Raw genomic sequence first — 7,058 nt, 5'->3', positions numbered from 1 at the left:
GAGAGATGGTGGCTCAGCAAGGACATTCATGTGAATTTGTAGTAGTGACTATAGTGAAGGTATGTGTGTGGGGGGGGGGGGCAGGACCTAGGACTCCTGCCTCTCTGCCCTTGTTGCACCCAATCAAGTATCCTATCCATTAAGCTGGATGGATAGTATTATGGTTCTGGGATGAAGTTGAGATGTTCAGGAATCCAGCGGGGCTGGCAGTGTGAGCTACCAGGATAGAGACTGAATGTGGAAATTTCCTGCCAGGGCTGACTGAAACACAGAAGTTGCACTGCTTTAATTTAAATAACTTTACAACTGGCCTGTATTGATTTCAGCTAAATTGATTATAAGCCAGGTATAAACTGATTTAAGTGTATCCATTCAGGAGTTTGCACAGGTTTAAGGAAATAAATAATGTACAAAACAATTTGAGTTAAACTGTTGCAGCCTTTATGTGTTGACAAGATTGGACATCTGTGGGTGGTTAGCCAGATAAAAGGTAGTATTAGAGCACTGGGTAAAAATAAATGTCCTTATCTGGCAGTATTTTGGGAAGAGCATTGATGAGGTCTACTAGCTGCTGCTTTAAGGAAAGGGCCTTCGTAGGAGTGTGTGTGAAATAACCAATTGTTTTATATTACTTTTCCAATAGTGAGAAGCCAAAACTTTTTTCCCCTTATTGAGAGTGAGGCAAAGGAAGTTGGATGGTCCCTAGAACATGAGTAGTCCTTAGAAGAAATTACCATTTGTTTTCTTCTGTTTGAAAGCAGATTGGCAGTCAATAGACAAGGTTAAACACTGAATTTTTACAGCTAATCAAAGATCTCACTGCACCTCCTTCCTGTCAAATTGAGCAGTCTGCTGCTGTCCTCTTCAGTGGGAATGCTCTATCAAGCGAGGCACGTTCCATCTTGGATCAAAATGTAACACTACATGGTGGGACCTATAGCCTTGGTGGTCTGCAGCTCTGTAAGATGGAAGTGGTCAAGAAGAACTCTATAGACTGAATTTGGCCCATCAATTGTGCTCTGGCCTACCCTAGCTAGTATCCAAAGCATGTAGGGATATTCCGCATATATTATCTCTCCATAAATAATAATTCATGCGTGTGTATATTGCCTTGTCTTCAAGGATCTCAACATGCTTTACAAACAATCAGTTTAGCCAGTACCCCTGTGATGTAGGTAAAGATTACCTCTGTTTTACAGATGGAGAAACTCTGGCACAGAGTGGTTACATGACTCATCCATGGTCATATGGAAAGTCTGTGGCAGAGCCAAAAACCAAACCCAGATCTCCTGCATTCCTGTGTTGTGCCTTAATCAAAAGAGCAACCTCCTTGACATATGCTCAGTCCCTGAGACGTAATAGTATGATGCGTGCATTTGTCCTGAAACATGTTTAAAAATCTGCCTTTTTTAAAAATGCTAATGCATAAAGTTGCGAAGTACTACACCCTGATTTATTTTCAGCAAGTCAGGATAGGCTGGATGGTAAATACGGTACACATTTCTCGGACAAATAAAGAAGTCATAAAACATTCCTGAAAATATCTGGCATGCTTCCAACAATAGATCATTAAATAAGAGAACGATTAAGGAAAGAAACAGGCATCAGCCTGACCACTACATAATGTACTTTAATGACTATGGGTCAAATTAATAAATTTACAGACACCAGGTTTTATTACTGTGTCTGGAATCAAGATGCAGTTTTGTAGTTATGGTGCAGTGTGTGAGAAAATGAAAACTCTCAGGCTTTGTGCTATGTTTGAATAGAGTGTAGGCAAGTGAGGATCTGTGTTTGAGAATCATGGAGGAATCCCCGTCCTGGTACATTACATGATTAGTGGCTGATCTTTATATAGACTTGTATTTACTATTATAGTACCAAACATTATTTACTGCATTCCTGTCATTATCAAATGGAATTAACCTGCTCTACTTTTCTGAAAACAATCACAGTTTTAAAAATAAAATAAGTTATGGGTGATTTTTTTTTCTTTGGGGCTGGATAGAGACCTTGGAAGGGTCATATAACGCAGCAGGGCCAGCACTTAAATATTATGCTTATAGGTTCACTATAATTACCTTAGATAAAAAAAAATGCAGGAATGATCACACAGGGGGATTGTATAAATGAGTTTTGCAGCAGACAATTTTACAGTGGGAGGGTCATAGACTGGGGTTGTGGCCAATGAGTCTGTGAGCTACATGGAAAATCTACCCCAAAGCATACACATGAGAGAGCAGTGGCCCATGGCTGCTGTTCACACCAGTACCCTGCAATAGCAACTGTGCAGCAGATATGCATTAGCAATTGCAGGATGGGGCTGAGGATTCCACACATACCAGAGCACTCAGCATGGTTACTCATGCTGAGCTGTTCTTGTGAGAATTTCCTTCTGGACGAATAGACCACATTGAGTGAATTTTTCACACCAAAACATTTACAGTAAATACTGAACAGTCAAGCCCTTTTTAAAATAAGTAATATGCCTGGTAAAGGAAATAAGAGGATCCCTCTATGTTGACTTTAGGGCTGCTTTGCACCACTGGCATAGCACAATGCAAGTACCTGATCCACTATTTTTTCTTGAATAAAATGTTTCTCACCTGCAAGTTATTTTTCTTTCAACCTTTGTAAGCATTTCCCTCAATATTACTTAATTGAATTGTGGTTTAGTTACAAAATCAAATATACAGTTGCACTGAAAATCTATGCAATTTTAACTGGTAGTATTTCCCATGGCACCCATATCATTTTCAGTTATTCTCCTTTTAATTTTAAATTTTAGCAAAAATTGGTATGTTTCAGTATCTAAGTTTGGTGTGAGTAGCTCCTTTTAAAAAGTGATGGTAGAAAAGGTACAGCATTGACACTTAGTCTTGGTGAAGGTGATTTTCACAACCAGAGCTGTACAAAATTCATGGTTTAATTCACATGAACTCTTAAGATGTTCTTTTGTAGGGTTCAACACCCCTGAATTTTCTTTGGGGTTTCATGATTGAATGAACTAGTGTACTTAAAGCAAAACCACTAATTGTACTTGGTTTCCACCCAATCCCATGTATTGCCCCAAGTTTGTTCATTTGGTAAATTTTCTGGGAAAATCTGGCCAGAATTTCTGACTCAGAACAAAAACCTAGAGAACTCTCCCTCGGTGTGATGCAACTGAACTCACTGACCTGTGCTAAGTTAAATCCTACCGATGTTTATAGACAGTTTCCATATGGTATATGTATGAAGTATGAAGGAAGTGTCTGGTACTCAAGGATGTATTGGCAGATTATTAAATGGTTTTTATTGTGCAAAACCTGAAAGTAGATCTGCATCTTGACCCAGCCACTCCGTATCTTAAAAGTTAAGTTGGTATAAAAATTTTCTCAAGATGGAGAATGGTTTTAGAAAAGACAGTACAAAGAAACTAGTAAAGTAGAAATTCCCTCCAATTAGGAGCAACATTACTATTAAAAAACAAAAGACAGTTTCGGGCTTAAAACAAATGTATCAAACCCAGCAGCTATAAGTCCAAGTGATCCAAACAGACAAACAAAAACAAGCAATCACTTTTCTGAATGGGAACATGGAAGTACAGTTAGGTATATTAACAAGAAACCTGATCTAGTTACACCTTTTCAATGAAAATCTAAAAAAAGATATCCATATGCTCTATGGCATAAGAACAAAATCCACATTCATTTGTGGAAGATGTTTCGTAAAATCACTTGGTTTATTGTGTTTTCTTGGCTAAATAGCCTGCTTGCCTAGTCACAGTCTCTTCTGCTTCTTAGGCTTGCAGAGTACACAGTCAGTTTTTGACAATTTGATCCATGTTATGTAAATAAGTGCATCAAAGTCAAGTGCTCCAAATATATACAGTATGGCTGATGCAATGCCATACTGACATTTGGCTTCCCTTGGATCTGCTGGAGGTTTTGAAAACATGTCTTGGTAGAATGTGCATGAATACAGCTGTTATACAATTTTCTCAGAACTAGGCGTGGGATTTTGAATTCTATATGCAAATTGCATTAGTTGTAAAGAGGCAAGGTAATAAAAATCTGACTATTAGAGAGCAGGTAGGGTCAAAAAGTGGTGGGTTGTTTTTTTTTTTCCACTTCATTTTTAAATGTTTAGGACTTGTTACTAATTCTTGTTTGTTTTCCCCTTGTGAGTATGTTGAGTGCAGTGTTTTTGTCTCTGCTTTCAAGAATTAAAGAAATGTCAGGAAGAGTTCAGGGAGGGACTGCATCAATTTCTGAAGGTCATTACTAATTAAAAAATTAACAATGTATTACAAAGATTTTGATGTTAGGAGCCATTCTGTCCTCTGATTTACAATAATCCACATTGTATTACACTCAAAGCTGGGTGAATACTGCTAAAATTGTAGGGAAATGTTCATTCATATAAAAATAGCTAGTTTGCTTCTATGATATTTGCAACTATTTTGTGGGGTTGGTTGGATTTTTTTGCTTTTCCTAACATTTGTACAAGCAAAATTATGTAAAGAATCACTAGAACCACTTGTGAAATAAGGAATTGCTCAGCATGAGTAAGAGTGACATAATCAGGTCTTAGTATGTTTGTAAAAAGGAAAAATATTATAAATACTCAGACAAATATGTGCACACACACACACAAACATGCATGCATACACACAATTGTGTAAATCATGTTCAAATAGCCAACTGCTCTTTGTGGGTTTAGAAGTATTCCAGTTAGAGAACAGAAACTATACCAGGTAGCTTAGAGGACCTGTCACACAGTGTGGATAATAAATACTTGATAAAATTGTTGCAGTGGATTATTTAAATGCTGCCAGTTGGCTAAAATTTGTTTACAAATTGTTCAGTGAATAAGTTTGAATAGCAAACAAATCTGTAAAAATCTAACTCTTTTTAGATAATTCATATGCAGAAAGAGGGGCTAAATTTGTCAAATTACTGGGAATAGCTTGCCACTTCTGCCTGAAATGTTCTCCTCTACCAGTATCACAAGTAATACCTAAGATTACTACAAGTGAAACAGATTTGAGAGGGAGAAAATCCTTTTATTTATTTTTTTTCAGTTTCGCTACTTTGTGCTTTTGACAGCACTTTGAGTATAGTCAGTTTCACTATTCCCCGACTGTGTAGTCATTCAGTTAATCAGTTTTCCTTTTTGTATGTGTGGGTCTTGCAGCCATAGAGAAGTGTGTGTGTGTGTGTGTGTGTAATTAAATAGGAAAATATGATTGTAAAACCACAAAAACTGGCAGGGGGACTAAGGCATAATACCTGAAATTACTCATTGTTTGAAACTGACTAGATTTTAAATTGTGGGAAGGGGAGTGTGTCCCTTTCAGCACTCTAAGTCCTAAGTATTATTGGTATTACTCGAACTGTTCTTTCTGCAACTGAAACAGCTTGTTCTAAGTAGATTTTGATTTTTCAGCCAAGTACTGCTAAAGCTGCACTAACAACATATTTCTACTTGGTGATTAAATGAAAAATTTCAGAGTAGTTCAGGTCCAAAATATGGGTTTTGTCCCCCCAGCTTGTCCTGTTCTACCTTCTGCCCTGAAGTCAAGAAGTACATCTGGTGCATGCTAGCCGATCCTTGGAAAGCTCACTGGTAAGCTTTTTAGATGGTGAAATGTGACCAATATTGCACCCCAGTATTGAGCCCAGGGTCTCTGTTTCTTTGGATAGGTGTCTTCTTCCAATACATTTATCATATCATCCCAAGTATAGACTCTGATGCTTCTGATATGAAAGGTGTTATTCTGTTCATTATTATATCAGGCATTTTCCACAAAGGTTTTTACTTGGATGGCCACTTAGAAGGTTAGCACACACTCATCTGAAATATCCATTGTATGTCTGTCCCCTCAATCCAGTCAGGATTCTATGTTGCTTTGAGCAATTAGTTTTGGATGTTGTTTTTCCTACTCAATTTAAACAGTTCGTTTGATGATGTGTATATGCACTGTGTCCACACTAGACACCCCTCTTCCCCCTTGCACCTCCTAACTTTCCAACCAACGGGGGGAAATTTCATGGGGGAGAGCCTAGTGTAGACAAGGACTGCTTGGCTCCCAGCACAAATACATTTTACTTCTAAATAAGCAGCTCTCCTCCAAGGTATGTCTGCTTTTTGCATATTAATTGCCCTGGCTGGAGGTTTTAACTTGAGTTCAAATTCCTGTCTGCCTCATATCTGAATTTTAAAAGATTAATATTTCCAATGGGACCACTGTGATCATCTAGTCTGACCCTCTGTATACATATGCCATAAACTTTTTCCCAGCTAGGATTCCCAATGTTCTTCTATAGGCCTCTCTTAACTATTTTGTATAAATGTCTTAATTCTGCTCTCTATAAAATATGACAACAGATTTGTGGTGATCTCTCTCAAAGACTGAAACTTTTTTTTACAGTAGGGATTTAAATATGCTCTTGTATTGTGCTCATGCATGAGAACTAAGGACTGATTCTGACCAGTCAAGTTTCCAAGCTAATGAAAATCCAAAAGGTAAAAGGAGACAAACATCAAAAATTATGAAAAGTTAATGAAAGAATTTTTCCAAATGAAAGAATTTTTAAAATAATCTAAAGTGATATTAAAGCAGATCTATATATATATAAAAATCCAGTGGATCAAATTCATCTCTGATGTAACTCCATTGTTATAAATTAATATGGCCCATTGTTTTTATGTTGACGGTGTCCTTTTAAATATGTATTCAAAAAAGTTTTTTACAATCCTTACAGTTTACCATAACTCAGAAGTTACCACACATTTCTTGTTTATTTTGACAATATTTAAAGAATATTTAATATTTGTACAACATAGCATTTATTTATCTACTAATAACTCTACAAAACTGCCTAAGTTTTAAATGGGAGGAGTTCACTATTAAATCTGCATTTGAGTAACTGTTCTTGTCCTTCTGCTGGTATATCTTGATAGCTACCAGGCTATGATAAAGTTTTTCTATTATAAAGTTGCACACACTTTGTATGAGCCTAATATTAAATATCATAGCCTTTCTTTATAACTTGTGGCTATGATATTTAGGA

This window comes from Terrapene carolina, unplaced genomic scaffold (genome assembly GCF_002925995.2).
Source record: "Terrapene carolina triunguis isolate 2854851 unplaced genomic scaffold, T_m_triunguis-2.0 Scaffold85, whole genome shotgun sequence".
NCBI classification, from domain to species: Eukaryota; Metazoa; Chordata; order Testudines; family Emydidae; genus Terrapene; species Terrapene triunguis.
This window is presented reverse-complemented; position numbering follows the sequence as displayed.